The sequence below is a fragment of the Papilio polytes genome, unplaced genomic scaffold, assembly GCF_000836215.1.
Source record: "Papilio polytes unplaced genomic scaffold, Ppol_1.0 DF824102.1, whole genome shotgun sequence".
Classification (NCBI taxonomy): domain Eukaryota; kingdom Metazoa; phylum Arthropoda; class Insecta; order Lepidoptera; family Papilionidae; genus Papilio; species Papilio polytes.
The window spans coordinates 2,342,743-2,361,963 of NW_013525102.1; the positions used below are offsets into that span (position 1 = coordinate 2,342,743).

The 19,221-nt window shown below is 31.6% G+C and overlaps 1 protein-coding gene across 6 annotated transcripts in view; it reads right to left on the bottom strand.

Moving 5' to 3' along the window:
• The window catches only part of LOC106099735 (neural-cadherin), a 253,995-nt gene that overhangs the window by 117,046 nt on the left and 117,728 nt on the right, over positions 1 to 19,221 (bottom strand). The gene's annotated exons all lie outside the window — the stretch shown is intronic.

The following is a 19,221-nucleotide window of genomic DNA, read 5'->3' on the forward strand; positions in this document are numbered from 1 at the left end:
ATCAGACAAAACACGGCATTGGTTCCATTTCACGCCTGTCTTCTGTGTGGTCGTGGTATTACACCGGGCGTGCCGGCCCGACTCTTAGCACGAATGTGATAAGATGTTTAAGCGGGCACTACCACTGTTAAAATTGTATTCAAAAAACAAAAACACATTGATATATGGGAACGTTCGTACCCAGGATTTACAATTACAATTTCACTGAACTTAACCACTACGCCATAGACTCTAGCATAATAAAATAATGGGTCGGATTGATCTACAGTGTAAAGTGAGCGCAACAGCTTTCCTATTTCGGATGAATGGATGTAGGTCAGGAGTGGATTACAAGAATGCGCTTTTCACATCTCTCAGCTTAAATGTTTTAGAATATGCATCTGTACTATATGTATCTGTACTACGTATATTCCGAAATGTAACCTAAAACGTATCATAATAGAAGAGTAAATATTACACAATGGTCTGTTATAAGTCAGGAAAAGGTAAAAGGAAAGGTAAATAGAACTTAAGTACACTTTCGGTTGTCGTTTAATAAAATATGCAAAGTCTAGTGCACGTGAGTCATTTTTCATGCTAATGACGACGACGGACTTGTAAGTGCTTTTGGACGTACACGTTTATATATTTAACGCTATAGTAATTCAATTATCATCATTTGTGCCAGATTATTGGAACCATGTACATTCTAAAACAATTGAACAACTGAACAATTATTAAACAATAGATATTAACCGTTCGACATTAATTAAATACAGAAGCCGTAATGTTGACTTTACTCTTAAAGCATTACTTTTTTGACATATCCACTGAGTGAAAACGCTGTTCCCGTCTACAACGTTTACTGGAGGAGACAAAGAGGTACATTTAAAAAGAGAAATGTTTAAAACGGTTATAATGATCCGAGTGCAGTGCAAATACTACGCCGCAACTCAGCCTGATATTTATCGTACGGTGTTTGCAATAAAGCTTCGGCGAGCGAGCGCTAAGAACAACAGGACTGTGCCGTTGGGAGTTTTTACTCTTTTTATGAGAACATGGAGAGAGGAAAAGTTTTGGTTTTTCGAGAAGCGAATGCGTTTTCCATGTGATTATTGTAAGCTATTATTTAAAATTTAAAACATTAACGCTGGTAAGAATTTATGTTAAGCTCTAAAATTATATAAATGTGAATCGAATTACATTTAAGAATTTATTTTTACTTTCAATTTTTTTAACACATGGGTCATTGTAATTTGTATTAATGCAGAATAATTGAAAAGAAAATTACACAAAACGAAATATTTATCGTTCTAGTTTTAAGAATACTGAATATAAAAGGTAATAAAATGATCCCACAGACTTACTTTTTGCCTTTGGATGAAGTAGCTGAAACCTAAATTCTATATCCTTCCGGTTGTAAATTCGACACAAAAGTTCCAGTAAACCACAAAGAAATGTGCATTACACAAGCAAACAAAGATATAAAACATAATATTGTGCACGGCAATCTATGCTAGCACACAAGGAGCAGAATGCTTTGTGTTTTCTACACTTTGATGTTTCCGTCAAATATGCGAATATTATGCAAAAAATCTTTGGGGTGGCTGCTCGAAATATGGGATTTACTTGAAATATGCATACATGTAGCATGTGGATAAAAACGAGTGCCAATAATACATTTATATTCGTGACACTATTAAACATTTATTGCATAGTTGTGTTGAATATTTTTACGATTTGAGCCAGAATTAGATTCAACCTTCAACGTATAAAAACTGAAGATCCAATTAATAATGTAATATTCAAAATGTTTAATTTTTAGGTAAACGACAAAAATCTTTAAGACTTATACCAGAAATTTCTTACTTCATAGTATACTTTTATATTGGTAAATTAAATATGTAAATTGTATTTCGAAAGGGTAAACGAATTTCGATGGAAACCTGTCTGTGCATAATTTTCAGGTATCGTTGCCAGTACTGTCCATTCCGAGGTATTTAAAATAATTTCGGGTTTCATGTATATGAAGTTTATTTTTAGATTAAAAATAGATAACCATTACAGACAATACCTCTTTCTCTTGTTTCAAGATTCATGAAATTGCTGGAACTTTTATTTTGTATACTAGGTGTTGCAAACGACTTCTCCCGAGCGGAAATATAACAAGCTTAAAAATGTCAAATTTCATCGTAATCCGTTAAGCAGTTTTATTAGTACACATCCATCCATCAATCTAAACTTTTGCATTTATAATATTACTTAGAAGTAAGAAATAAGATAGTATGATTTTCACATGTACTATGATGTAATTATTGTAAAATTAAAGGTTGTTTTGCTTATTAACTTCATTGTGAATCAATATCGTAAGTTATTTTCATTCTCTCCACGCGACGACTTGATATTAATTCCAGCAATAACCTATTGTACTGCCTCCAACTTGGCCAACGGAGCGAAATTAGGCTCCCGCCCTCGCTCGGCGAACTGTCTACTTATCGGTGTATTTTTGTACGAATTGTGATTATTTTTCTTTGGAAACATCGAGGAAATATCTTCTAAGAGGCCAATAGAAACGATAAAGACGTAACAATAAAAGTGATCTTGGGGAAAATGATTGAAATAGGAACGTTAAATGTTTACTCAAACATTACTTGTAAATGTTTTCATATCTGCTTATTACATAGTACAAACGATATATAATTTTGAAGGACGGATCACAGGAGATTTTTTCGTCATGATGAAGCGTTTAAATATAAATTAGATTTTTTGCATTTACCGAGTTAGTAATAAATATGTTTAATATTTAAAAACCGCAAGTTAATCAAGACAACTTTTTTCACGGGTTTAAAAGAGTACTACAATGTCCGCAGTTGGAAAAATCTTAAGCAAAAGCTAATGCTAGAGTCACAACAATAATGGTGACCACAATACATGTCGAAAATTCTTTATTTCCTTTAACAATTGACAGAAAAGAAAAGCCAAACGTTGCTATTGTTTTAAACGAACGAACAAAGAGACTTTTCTCTTAGTCTACGATAGTCATGGGTAGATAAAACAGTCCAAATTAAGTCGGACGTGCTTTTGTCAAATGAAAATTACGAGAATTAAGCGTTGCAGCAGCATCACAAAGAGTTACTTACGGCTCCGTAGATCGGATCTATAAAGGTTTAGTAGTTTCCGAGATTGTTATCGCTCAACGACCGCTATCACCCGCCTTTGCATATAAAAGGCGCCAATCAAGGCCCAGCACTCTTGCGGTCATTACTTCAACTAAATGCTAAAACCCTCGAAAACGTTGGAATATTAATGAAAATCGAGTTTTTTTCTGTTCTATTTCTAAGAATCATTAAATATAATCTACAGAAAAGGGAAGGATACGGCAAATCGATAAGAAACCCGAGACAATCACTCCTTTTATCAGAGTGCGGTATTTACGCAGCTCATGTGTTATTGTTCAATTAATATCTTATCAATTAATTAAGTCCAAATAGCGGTATCGGGAGATGAGATATATCTATGTGCGTAATTAATGATTTTGCTGAATATAAACACGCCTGTTACATTATGTATGACGTGTAATGTACCGATAATTATATCTCCACAGACGTTAAGATAATAATGATATTTTGACATTAGTAATTGTAATATTCAGACTGTATTTAAGGTTTTATGATTTTGTAAATACCGATCTAATTGTTTAGTTGGTTTTTTATACGTTATCAATACATAGTCTTTAAAGTACGATCAGATACATGTGTGTGCGAAAATGCTTAAATTGGATAAGTAAGTTAAGTGAATATTATAGAAGTATTTTCTTTAAAGATTCCTTGATAGATTTAGGTCGTTCGTAAAATTTTGCTAAAGCGTTTGATATTTAAGTAATCTCGATACATAATTACCTGTCTAATAATTTCAAACAGTCATTCATCGTTAGTTCGGAAATTCAAGAAAAAAAAATGTTATAATTCTATTTGTTAAGAATTTAATAGGTCAATCAAATTTCCACCGCACTGATGTAATCAAGTAATGTAACGGCACATGCGTTTAATCGTGCAACTGATTCGCAAGCCAGTGATCCAAAGCGAACGGTACTTGAACGATATTACTACGAGTATGTGCACATCACTTGTAATGACTGGAGAATGCAATAAACTGCGTAATGAATCTAATACAACAATTTACCTAAACATAAAATTGGCATTAACATATTGTTAGTCTTAGAGGTGCAATTAAATTACATTACATTGTAATGGTCACAAATTTTACTTAATATTGTAAATGCGAAAGTTTTTACGTAGGAATGGATGTTAACGCCCAACTTATCTCGATGAATATCTTAAGCATTATATTTAGTACAGATTTAGAGGATATTCTAGAAGTATACGTAAGCTATTGAACTTTTTTTTAATTCTGCGCCAAAAGTGTCGCAGAAGCTAGTATTTGCAAAAATAAACACTTTTATACATTTATCCCCATATGAGATCTACAAAGAAACTCTTGTAAAGTGACCTAAAAATTCATGACTGGTTTCTGTCTAAATATTTCTCGTGTTCATTTTGTAGAAATTCAAAACAGTTTATGATAAAATAATAAGTACAAAATAATTTAAATATCTACAAATTGTTAGCTTGCTTGTAATCGTAATTGATAGTTCTCTCACAATGTTCTCGGCAGACTATTAAATGTATAGAAGTGACAGATTAGACCCTTGCGAAGTCCGGCCATCAACATGTCACGCCTATATTATTGAAGCACAAAACGGCTCTTTATCAAGTTTTCAGTTACATTAACAAACTAAATGATCCGTTTAGAATTAATTGCTGGGAATTACAAGTGAAAGCTTACGCCCATCCTTTAGTTAACAATATAAATTGAAACTGGCAGAGGATTACATTTAATACAAAATCTCTGTTCTAATTTCAGAATATTTAAGTAAAAACAAATACATTTGTAGCCATAGATTTTATCTACCAAATACCATAAACAAAGAAATACGCATTTTTTTAAATTATAAATATGACAGTATCTTAATGAGGCCTTGAAGTATAATTTCAAATAATAATAATAAAAATGGAATATTTTAGAGCTTTTCCAATCTTATGAAAACGTTCATGGCATATCATTATCAGAAAATTCTATGTCGTAAAAAGGTGGCATAATTCATGCGCAAAATGATGGATGGGATTGGATACACAAATGTAACGAGCGAAGGCGAATTGGAGAAATGTGTGAGGTCAACCGATCGACGTCGATCCTGCGTTGTTGAATCGAATACCCAACAGATTAAGGTTCCGCTTAGAACTTTACTCAACATTAGACGCCGTCCGGTCCTGTCAACGCTTCAATACATCTTGATTTGAATATCTCGAACGACAATTACATCAAACTTGCAATTACAACATTTATGCCATCAACGATTGGCTTCGCATACCACTTAGGATTAATAGTATTAGGACAACATGTGTTGTTTCGAATTACGTTATAATTTATATAGACTCGGCTAGAAACTAATAATTTATTTGAGAGTTTTCGAGAATTAACAAAGATTACATACGACTATATGTAAATCGTGTAGTTTTTTTGTTAAACTAAATCATTGCAAGAAAATAATATCTAATGTTTCATTCATAACATTGTCCTTTCATTCAAGAAAATTGTCATGATATGAGACTTTCCGTAACGCTTCATTAAAGTTAATAGATCGGTGTCAATTCCATGTGAACAAAAAGGTTAAAGACGTTTGATGGTTCGTTGCGCAAAAAAAAAATAAAAGCCACAACTCGAAATGTTCCGTCTTATCTACAAAATGTACCAATTATTTTGTAGATACATGTTTTTATATTATGCTGTAAGTTTTATATAAATCTAGCGTTCGCCTGCGACTCCGTCCTCGTGGGATTAAAAAAATAAAAGGGAGTAGCCTATCTGTTCTTCCAGACTATCCTCTATATCTGTACCAAATTTTATCGAAATTGGTTTAGCCGTTTAGGCTACAAACTCTAACAAACATCCATCTATCCATTCATCCATCCATCTAAACTTTTAAATTTATAATATTAAGTGTGAAGTATGATATGATGGTACTTTCTAACGATTTCTTTCACATCTGTATATTGATTTGTATTGATCGGATAATGAGAACAGTTTTCTTAATCTTAACTTAAACCCTAATTACCTGAAAACTGTGTAATTAAAATCTTACAAGTAAATTAAGTTGTAAATAGAGTTGATTATGTTATTTTCTACCTTGTTCGGATTTTATTAATTATAACATCGGGATTGATTAAAGATATTTATACATCAGCTTGTTTGACAATTAATTAAAATCTCGTTTATCATAGTTTGTGAAATTTTACCCACTAAATGCTGTCGAAATATTGTTTAAGTAAAATCAGTTTGGTGATTTTCTGACTACGTCATCCTTAATTAGATGTTATCATATGGCCTCGTATCAGGACGAAATACTTATCAAAACCATAGACCGAAAAGGTAAAAAATCTGTTTTCGTGCCGAAGAACCTATAGAATCGCTTTTCCCGGTGATCCTCTTAAAATTTTTCACGAGTCATGTTTATTTAGAGGTAAGCAATTTCCTTTCGCCGGAAATTTCCTAGGCAGGTGTCAATATTAATATACGTGTTGATATTTTCACTCCCAGCAATGGTACGTGCTATCTGTAATAAATGGCATAAGAAAACTTCAGTCCTTGAGTCGTACAAAATGAAAGATGAAAATTAGCTTCCTTCACCTGAGTGAGCAGAACATTTAACCTTTCTAATATAATCAGCCATATTTGAATTCACTAAGGGAAGGTAATAAATTTTCCATTGACATTGAATCGAAGAATTGAACAAAAACGGCGCCTGTTGAATTAGGGTCGTACAATAGATAATTTATCGTGGTCTACTCAGGTACGCCATTATGTGTAAAAGACTCTTAAATACTCTTTTTTTCATCTTACATTAAAGAAGAAAATTAAGCATTAAATACTTTTTAATCATCTTTCTTTATATCTTTTTATTGCAGTTTCTTGAACAAATTATGACCCCCTTGTTACACCTTTTTGTATAACTTCACAAACATTATTTTATCAATGTCATTAAGACAAACTCTGGTTAAACATTACCGTTTACCTTACCTATTAATTTTTTCTTTACGTTTACAATTTTCGAAGAAATATAACATGCAAGTAAAATATAATGTTTATTACCAATTGAAATGTGCAGTATATTTTAAAAGCCTGCCACATCCAGACATTACTATTTCTAAATGGTAATGTTCTTGAATAAATATTCCGATCTTACGTCACGCTTTCTGAATAACAGAAACTTAAGCCTTATGTTTTATGTGACCTTTTTACTACTTATGGCAGATCCCGTTGAATTCCAAATAATATTTTCCCGAACCTCCCGACCGCAGTTTAGGGACAGAGAAAATCAAAAGAACATTTAACCATTCACAACTTTTGGAATATCAAAGCCGTGTATTTTTTCTCCATAAATGGAAGACATACAGAAGGTGAATTTAGGTTTTCTTCTAGAATGGAAATTACATCCACTTAAAACTATAGTCACCGTTACATGATATCATATAATTAAAAATGGAAATTTTACGAAAAGTAAAATATTGAAGACTCACAAGAGTTTAATGTATCAATTCCCAAAATAATCTTGACGTTAACAAAAATTTGTTTTTAAGATATTTCACAGTGATTTTCTAAGAACATGTAAAGAAGGATGATAATTTCTCAGAATATTAATACAGACAGTTTAATCTTTTATACTGTTATTCTTTGAGGACACTTAAGAATTATTTCTCGTCTAAATAATTTACTGTAAAAATGTAATTAATCTGCCGCGAATATTCACAAACTGAGAATAAAAAATCAGAATCATCTTCCTTTTACAGTTCTTTCGGTTACTTTCTCACTCAGTTTTTGTGCAGACCGCGGCAGCCTTTTTGCCTCAATGTGACATTCTGTTTGTTTTATTTTCGTGTCGTTACCGTAAAACATAAAACGACATTCATGAAATATTAATTTCTGAAAGATGAAATTTCATCTATGAAAAACGAAATTTGTATTCAAATAAAAAGTTTGAAGTGGAAATAGCCATCAATTCAAACAGAGTGCTGTCATATCTTTTTATTTTAGTTTTCATTGAATTTGTATCGTCCGTAAAAGGTAAAGGTTATAAAAAATAAAAATAAAATAAAACTTTTTCACTATAGCTTTCCTCATATATTCAAATAAATACATTTCCTTTTTTGATTGTGAAGGAATGATGAAACATTTTTTTTTTCGTTTGCGTAATCACATGATTGTTTTGAGCAAAATGATTTATTTAAGAATAGCATTGTTTTGTAAAGGGTTGAAAATTCATCGGTTTGATTACGAGTCTTTAAACATGGGCTTGTTTACATAATTCTGGTGGACAATTAATTTACGCGGTTGTATGTAGTTAAAACATAATAGGTAAATAGCTTCCTGAATCCTGATTTACTTTTCTCCATCCCTATTATTGTTAGAATGTCCATTCAAGAGCGGTTCAAAACGGGATCCTATCCGGTATACAATCAATTTTGTCTTTGGACATAAGTAAATCCTGATAAGGAGTTACGTTTTTTTTTTTTAATCTATACTATATAAATAACTATCTATATAATATATATAATTAACTCAATAAACTACTGGGCCGATTTAAAAATTCTTTAACTGTTATAAAACTACGTCATCAGTAACATAGACAACATTTTTATTATTTTTTAATTTAACGCGGATGAAGTCGCGAGTAACAGCTATGAAATAATTGAAATCGGCGTCTTGGTATGTTAAGCAGTTGAACCGAATCCAGGCTATCAGAAATTGTATTCCTTTAAATTTAATCAGTATGAAATACGTGAATAAAGTTGTCAGTATAGTTAAAATTTATTGAGGTGTATTTATACCAATAAAATAGTAATTCGAGAATATTTTGTAAAGATTTTCATCCATTAAAACAGTTTCATTGATTTAAATTAACTAATTAACTGTTGTACGGATGTCGAGGATAATAAATTATTATATTGTTTGCAAAAACAATAGCGGTTTTCCAAAACAAATATATTATCGTACTGTCAGGGCACGGAGTGCTGTATAGAGATATTTTCTCGAACAAATTCTCTTTCGGTTTATTTCAAGTCAATATTTCAATATGTTCTCTAGTTTTAGCCAAGCAAGTTGTAATTGCTATGGAACGCATACCGAATAATCTCCAATCAACATTTCCACTTCAAAGAGTCACTTCCCTTTTAATAAATTATATTTTAAATGTAATTATAGAAAAAATTTGCCAAACGTAAAGTTTAAGTAACAATTATCTAATCATTAGGTGTAAACTTAATAGATTCATGGTTTTAGTAAATATTGAAGCAACAATAGCGATATTATCGTTCCAATATAAGTCCAATAAGATTATTAAGCCGGTATTTAATGGACAATAAATATATAGTAACAGTGAATAAATTTAACATAATTTAACGCAACAGTGGTCTTTTACGGAACTGGCAGGATACGATACGACGTTCCATTCCCCTCTGCAATGCCGCGATAAAAGATATTGAACTTAGTTCGTCCGTAATAAGCACTCGTACAACGGAGGATTTCAGTCGGGCGCCATTTCAATCAGAAATATAGCCATTAGAACAAAACTGTAAAGTACAATTCAGTTATATAATATGGTATTAAATGTTATGTTTATTTTTATGCATTCAGCAGCACCATAGAGTAGAGTTAAATAAGGTATTCATCTACTCTATGACATAATAGTCTATTTTTATTCTTTGATGTAACCCCGAAACTTTTTTTTAGTTTAATCTCGAGCAATTATTAACGTCATGGTTTTTTGGACAGACAATATTTTTTGCAAGTATCACAAAAAAAAATAGTTCTATAATTTAAGAATTTACTATCAGTTTCAGGTAAGTCGCGTAATATGTGACGGCGGATACGTATATTTCCGTGAACTGTCACTATGTTGCAAACATTCCAGAATGTTGGTTTTTCGATCTAAGTTCGACGTCGTAGGTTTGGATTCGATAAGGAAAGCGGATGATCTAGCGTGCACATGTCCTCGATACACGGATTGAAAAGCTATTTTGTGCAAGTAACTTGTGTTGAACTTTGTTATCCGTTGTATAGATTATGAACGAATGGAATAAATGAAAATATGAGTGGGTCACATATATTTGAATTCAATAATAATTGTGAATTAATAAATACGCCAAGTTTTCCTTTTAGCCACGTCTTTAATTCTCGTTTAAATATTTTCACTGAGCAATTCATACCCTTACCTTAGAATACTCTTAAATGGAATTCCTACGGCTCTACTCATCCTTTCTCTGGATATGATTGGCATTTATATAATCTGTAGTATTTATTTTTATATTTCTTTTTTTATCTCGAGTTGTTTTTTATGTTGCTAGGGTTCCAACTAAACAAACACCAAGTACCAAGGAGTTCATTGTGTAAAAAGCACATACACAATTGGGATAATGTAATTCGGTATGACAAATGATAACCGTAGAGTGCAGACACGCTCTCATTCGTAATTTAGTAAAAACAATTGCGTCTCGCAGTATCGTGCCAGAATCCATTAAGGAAAATGTGTGGACAAAACTGATGATCAATAAAGAACTCATTTGTTAGGTCTGAGTGCGTCTTAAATAAAACTTGGTCGGGACAAACAAAATGGGACCATTAGCAGCTTTGCCATTAGTACTGTAAGCTTACTACGTTACGTATGTACATACTTGATAATTTTTATTTTACGAATATATCGTGACTTTGTGACACGCTATTTAGCTTAAATGAGTATACATGATCATCATCATAAACTTACCCTTGTCCCTACGGAGGGTTGGTACAGTATGCTACTCTTCCATACATTTCTATGAGCCGTCATATCTAATCCACTCCCTTCTTAAGCATATCCTCTTTCACACAACCCATCCATACTTTCTTCAATCTAAATATAGTGTACAGGTGTCCCGTAATAAATGGATAATTCTGAAATCCCTAATAGTACATCTATAACTGTATAAATACCATCACAGTAACTCGTTTTAAAGCAATCTTTTTTTAAAATGAATAAATTTACACGCGACTTCGAGTAAATGCACTTGTAGACTACTTCTACTGAAATAACTAACATGAATTTTCTGTTGCGTTTGATAACCGGGTCATACTAAGATCAAATGAAAGTAGTGCAAATTCCGTAATTTTACTTAGTTTATGTTATAAATTTAACTATTTGAAAATCTGGTTTGTAAAAAATAAATTGTTTCCAGTTAATAAAACATACAGTTCACTATTATTAAAGAACTAGTCATAATGCAAAAGCAATTCATAACAAAATTTCATATAATATCACGCTTTATTCATGTAACATTTAAGCAGAGTCTTACTCTATTAGACAGTATGAATTGTTAACTAGCTTTAATTAACATGATGTAACATCTATTAAAACATTAATAACTCAAAACAACGCAAACAAGTAATTATTAATGATATCGCAAGTCATATACTAATTTTATAAAAACTTTTCGACTTTACTGTAGTCTAATACAATATTAATTATGCAGTAAATTCTGAAAATAATTCAATGCTAAATGCATTTAATTTATTTACTCCTAGAATCAGGAATAGCAAGACTTTTCTGCAATAATCAACTTGTTTTCTAATCTAGCTATTTCACGGTATACATTCAGTATTGTTTACACTAACTTCTTAACTTTACTCTGATATCGTTGCGCTCGGTCAGTTTATGTAAGTGAACACCGCAGTGTTTGCACAAGCTAGATAAATATAGTACCGTATTAACCATGCAATTGAACGAAATTATTGTTTCTTCTCTTTTCTTAATACATTTTTAATTCCACTTTGTACAATCTACTAAAACCTTGATTTTATAATGTACCAATTCGGTCAAGTTACTCACTTGACAATCGGAAAAATGTAAAAGGAATGATCATTAATATAAGAGATATTAATATAACTCTTATTAATATATTAATAAGAGCATTAGAGCGTCGGTGGCTCAGTGGTTTAATCACGTGACTTGTAATCTACAGGTCTTGGCTTCATCGGGTACCAATTTGATTGTCGATTTTTCGAATTTTCATATGAGTGAAGTCAACTAACCCGCACTGGTCCAGCGTGGTTGACTATGGCCTAGTCACCCTAACTTAGGCTCCGTGTCTCTCTGTGGAGACATATAATAAGTTGGTGATGACAGTGATGATCATTAATTTATTCTAAAAATATGTTTGGAGATTCAGAGATGCATTGTGTTCGCGCATTCTTTTCGTGTTCCAGGGCATTGCAATTAGTCAAATTTATTGAAGCGGTATGCAAGTTCACGTACTTCTCGAAGGCGTAGTTATCAAAGAAACTTCAACTGCAGAAAGTTTCCTGCATTTATGCGGACGCCTCCTCCGACATTAACTCGTCGCCGACTCTACAAACTTTCGAAACCTCGTATCTATTGCGGATGGGTGAAAATGTGAAACCAAATGAACAAATTTTCACTCGAGAAGATTCTTCCCTGAGTGTAAACATTTGTATCTAACTTCAAGATAACAATCCCAAAATCGTTATTGGTTTGTGCATTAAGAAACATTATTCATTAATATCGAGATAAAATAAAATTTCAAAGTAGAAAACAAAAGTTCTTTATCGAAAGACAAACTTTTGGACAGGTGACACTCGTCAAGAAATCTTTACAGGCTTCGTATAAATCTTCAAAATTCTGAATAAGGTATCACAAGATAAACATCAAGATCAATATTATGAAATTTAATAATAAAAAGAATTCCTTTATATTTAGAAATATACCTTCTATACGGATATGTCCACAACCCAGTTCATTCTTTAATTCAATGTTAAAATTTTAACAAAACACACAGGTACAAATAACTCCAAGCAAATTCTTTGTATGCTGTGTGAAGCACCAAGCTGACGTTAATATCGGCCGGCGATTTAATTCTTTTCATTTCACGTTCCGAACGGGGATTCCGAAAGCGAGAACAAATTGGAAACAAGAAGAAACAAAACATAAAATGGTAGACTTTACCAATACAAAGTGTAACTTTTAATCCGATCTGGGATTGGGTGTGGAAATTCATGCGGAAAAGTATATAAAAGAAAGGACTAAATATACTAGCATAGGCGGGTCGGGCGAATTTCTAAAAACTGGTAGCGAATAGTTACGTGCGCCGAATATCTAAAACATAGAGAAGAAAAATCTTTATTGGATACTGTTATGTAAGTGCCGAAAAGGATTTCATTTAATTTTAGATAATTGGTATAATCAAAGCAGTTAAATCAATTGAACTCATAAATGTCTTCAATGTTATTAATTACTAGCTGTTCCCGTTCGACTTCATCCGCATGGAATTATAAAAAAACTTTGATTTTTGTTTACATTTGTCAAAGTCTCAATTACAATTATCAAAATTACAATATTTACCTTGCTTCCTTAATGTTAGCCGCTTGTAGTTAATGGTCCCTTTCCCACATGAAAGTTTTTTTCCAATTTATTTACCCTTAAGTTAAATAGCGTGAAAAAATGCATGTCGTAAGTGTAGGGCTTTTTATTAAAGAAAAAATCATTTAAAAATATGCTGTGATTGCTGACATCCTACGCCACAAAGTAGTGTGTGTTTACGCTTTATTATATTATAGTATAGATAACTTAAAAATAAGGCTCGAGTTTAATAAATACTTCTTGAAAAATAAAAAAAACTAACTACAGCTAAATGTGAAACTATCTTGTACAACGTATGGACATTTGAATTTTTTAAATAAATACCAATGCGAAACAGTGAGGCAAGAGAATCATGTTATTTAAAAAAAAATCAAGTTATGCAAATTATTTTTTTAGTTACTGAAAATCCCCTCACACGCGTGTCGATTAATTGGAAAGCTAACGCAATTACAATATAGTCGCATGGCCGAATTGAAAATAACGAATAACATTTGAAAATAACATTAAATAAAAATGCAAAGAACAATGAAAATGTCTCCAACTAAACGGGTAAAAGTTTTTATCCTCATATGTGAACGTCTGCAAGTCATACATATAAAAGTGAAGACACGATTCACAGTCTTTTATGTAATGCCACTTGAACTACGTCTCAAACTACGATGTAGAAGTTTCTCAGACAGTATATTAGCTAAGTAGAACAGCAATCATAGATCGCGGGAGACTCATGCGAGGAAAGCGGAATAGTCTGGGACATAACAATTCCGTGGAATTGATCTGCGGACTGTTGTATGAGTGGAAGCCTGTCAGCTATAATTTAATTCGACTTTTACCGAAAGCCCCAATTCCGCTCGCTACGTGGAAGCAAATAATGAAGTGAACAATTGCATTTATTATCGATGCCCTCAATTTTTAGTAGCGAGACAGATAATGATATTGAAACTGCAGGCAGGTATGTCAAATTGTTTCATGAATAAGCTTTATTAATATTGTTTAATAAATTGCAAGTATGTGACCTGATTCAAGTGAATAATTTGTAACAAAATCATAACAGAATATCTCAATATTGTAAGGTAATGAGTAGTTGGAATATAACAAAGCGAAATTAGCGTAAACGGTTCAAAAGTTCCGAATCATATTTAAAATAAATATAAGCAGATTTAAATCACAGTAATGAAAACAAAAACTTTGATACGATATTTTAAGACAAAACTTGAAAATACAATACTGTGGAAGAAGAAGTCTCTATAAACATTTGTCTTTCGTACAATAACTAACGACACAGTTTATTTTAGGTTAAGAACTGGGTCTGAGCTTTTATGTGTTTTAACTTTAAAAGCTCTTTAAATAAAACAATCTTCATATGTCTATTAAAATTGAAATATAACTAAACTATTTCACTAAATAAAACCTAAACAAAAAGCAAAGCAGTTTTTTTTCCATTGTCAAAAAAGTCATCAAATACATTTTTAAGTCAAAACCACACAAAATCATTATCTTCATTCTGAAAATTCGAAGATATCTACTTATATTTAAATAACTTAGCTTCAATCACAAATAATTTAAGTTTGGGTCTAAGTAATGTTATATTTCATTTTATATTTCTCTTATAAGAACAGAGTATTTAAAAGATTTAACACAGCTACGCGTTTAAGCGTAAATAACTTTGAAACGTAAATCGTTCCTGCCTAATTTAAAGTTCTATGCTACAATTCGGTATCGGCGCTTGGAAAGATCTATGCATCTGAAACAAGCTGATAGGCCAAAGTTATCGGCTGTTTGAATAATAAATCCCTAAGGCTAAATTCCAACTGGAAAGGCTTAATGGAGATATCATTTATTTTTCATATAGCATGTGGATTATGAAACGATTTTTCAAATAGAAATTCACTGTATGTTAAGATAAGTGCGTTCACATTAATCACGAAAAAAGCATTAATCAACAAGGGAAAGAAAAAATGGCAACTTTGTCAAGAGCAAGCCTACCGATAAGCTGTCTAAAGCAAAGCGCTGTGGAAACGTCGGCTTTAAGTTCCTCAAACGAAAATGAACTTTATGTTATAAGTACAATGATCAATTGTCCTTAAAATTATTTGAGGCCAAAATATTTTTATTAAATGGTGAAATTAGGATTTATGTTCAAATTTATTTTCTATTTTTTTTTACTGAGATATCAAACGAACTTCTTACGAACTGTAATTGTGTTTAGTTGCGTGACTATGGTTATCGCTTCAAGCTGACATTTTATAAATTGCCCAGAAAAAAATTATATGAACATTTCACCTAACGCGGTTAACGAGGTCATATGATTGTAATTCTCACCCATATATATTATAGTTATACAGTCGTAATCTTTGGCCAAATAATTATATTCTATTTCTAAGAACCAAATAAACTTCTGAAGACGCAACAAACCAAATTCCTTAATCATTTAGTCTTGTTGTCAATAAAAAACTACTAACTCTAAAAACTTGAAAATAGTTGTTACATTAAAATACGTACCCATTGATTATTTTTTCTTTACACAAGAAATAGAGAACAAGTAGTCAATACAATATAACTATAGAGGTATTTTGTCGCGGAATACGTAACATTTGTTTGTCGCAGGAGGGTGAGCGTCTTACAACGGAAATGGAGTCTTAGAAAGGATGAAAGGGCGTCAACGACAAATTATTTGACTCGTGTTTATTAGCCCGGGAAAGAAAAACAATCATCCATAAAAACTAAGCTTTGACAACATGTGTATAAAACATTTTGTAGCAGAAAGTTTTATAATTCATTTAAATATATCCGGAAATGGCATACTTCAAATTAGATCGAAAATTATGAAACATTCCTAAGATTTTTCTTAAATCATTTGCACTGATAAACCATTTCTGAAATAATCCGCGAATTTATTTGACAAACAGACGACCAAGATAAACCATTTCTCTAAATTATGTGATTACTTATCAACTTTGCAAAGCGTCAGATGGATGAAATGATTTCGTCCGAATAAGTCTATTCAATAAGGAAATTTTTAGAATGATTTAATTTGTACGGTAAATTTGAACGTTTTATGAAATTGTCTGTGAAGGTACTCGACTTGCAAATCAATTCGAACCTTTTGAATACACAATATAAAAAAGGTTAAACCTTGTCTGCGCATTATTTTATCGAGATTTTTAAATTGCACAATTTCGACGGAAGAATATAAAGTAAGGCGATGAAAACATTTTATAACAAAAGACCAAATATAGAAACGAAAGAATAAATTTAATATAACAAATTTATGCAGGTGATTGTACAGCATAATGCTGTACATATTGATTTAGTTCTCCTTACAGATAAACAATGTAAGTTTACAGGGACTTTGTGTTCTCGGGTTAAAGTTTAGTGATAGCATCAGTGCTGTTAGGTTCCGCGAACACCGCAAGTTTCGATCACAGCAATCTCGGTAGGTGGCGCCTAATTAGATTGTCACAAACAAGTAGGTGAAAACCTTAACCATTGAAAACACATGATTTAATAAGCCAATAATGAATTGTTCTGTAAAATTGAATGGGTAAAGAGATCGATAAGATGAAAGTAATTTCTGAAAAAAAAATTAAACCATCACATGGGCTCTTCATTTATTGATAAAATAAGAAAGATTTGAAAATCTGTGTGATCCATATTTTAACAGAACCAAGCATAATAAGTGTCTAATACAATAAACACAATATAGCTTCAATTCAGTATAATGCAAAACATATTCAAGTTCATAAGGAGATAATATTTATCGCAACATGTCAAGTTCACAAAGATACGTAAATTGAGCTTCGAAATAGGATTTAAACTTAGGGTTCATAAATCAGGGATAAGCTACGATCTCGCGAGCGACACACGATCGTCAACAAATAACGTGGGCAATACATCACTTAAAGGAAGTCAATGAAAATATACGTTTATATAGAGAAGTGCAGCGAAAATAATGTCCGCCTAACTTTACCTTGATTTATTAAAAACAAAACGCTATGAACAAATAACAATTATACTTTGTATAATCGATAAAGAAGCTATAAACAAAGTGACAATGCACGTTAACGATAGCAACAAAATATACTTAGTACACACGGCTCTTGTGCAAAAGATTCAAAATATACCTATAAAATAGGTAACATGTTCCATTCCTTTTTTGACCGACTTTCCAAAAGAAGGAGGTACTCAATTCGTCTGTATGTTTTTATAAACCAATATACAAACCAGCTGAATAAAGATTGTTAATTTAGCGTAAACGAACAAAGAAATATCTAAACAACGATAATAGTCATACATTTAGACTTACGAGTACAGTACTAACAACGGTACATTTATAATTTGCCTCTCTGAAACCTTTAAGATAACGTTATCGTTACAGGTAAGTAAAGATCAAAAGCATTATGTTAGACCCAAACTGAGATTATCATTGTACCTCCTTGCTCCCAAACAAAGAGAATATAACTTTCGTAATTGCCTACATACATAAGTAATTCAAATATAAACATATTTAATAGCAACTTCGACAGTGGATATATTTGAGAGGTTTCTTAAAATCAAGATAATCGATGAAAAATAGCACGACTTTTTCATTCGGCAACCTTTTTAGGGTTCCAAGAAAAACATTATTCAAGGTTCGAAAAATTGCCTCATTTGTTCAGAAGCCTTCACTAACATAGACTTATTTATACAATCCACATGTTAAAATATTTCTACTATAAATGGGGTAGACATAATGATAGACTTTTAATAAATTTTCTTGGTGGCTTATCGATAAAAAATATTTTACAGATATAATAAATGTTAAAGATTAATTTTACAATACATTTAAACAGCTAATTTAATAGTTACTTATTTAAACAGTGACAATTTAATTCCAACAAAGAGGAAAGCACGTTCGTGTCTAACGGCATTAAGGGAACCGACACTCTTCTCTTTAGCGGCTTAAATGCAAATTAGCCGTGAAGTTTTACACCGCACATATGTATATTGTCGTACCGTTTGCTGTACCGCAAACTTTAATAAGTCCTATGATGAACATCTACTCTATTTAATTATTTACTACTAAGGATTATTAATACAGCTTCTATGTTCTCTGAAAAGTAAGACTACAAGAACTTCATAAAATGTAAATATAGATATTATGCATACATTACTTAACTATTCGCGTGTACGCAAAGTAAACCAAAAAAACATATATTATTAATGCTTAGTTTAACATTAGTGAAGATTATTATAGAAGACTATCTTTCGACCGCTTCTCCATCCGGGCGGTATTAAAAAAAAAAACAAAAGTGAGTAGCCTATGTGCTCTTCCATGTTATTCTATAAATCTGTACCAAATTTTATCGAAATCCGTTCAGCCGTTAAGGCTACAAACTCTAACAAACATCCATCCATCCAAACTTTCGCATTTATAAATAAGTTAGATTAAGTATTTTCATAAAGTAATTCACTTTTTTTGTAATAACCATAAACGTCGTTAAAGATACAGAAAATGTTGATACATGATATTATAGTTTAGTAACTTTTATATAAACGTAAGATAATTTTATTTAACGGTATAATGATTATATGGATAGAAACCTGGGATAGTTTGAAGACAACTCACTAACTTAATCTTCAAGAATGTTATGTGTATCAAAGTACAGGTATTCAAGTTTAGTTGTACCTCTCGAGGCATTTAAATAAAATTATATTTATAATTGTTCCCATGTCGGTTTCGT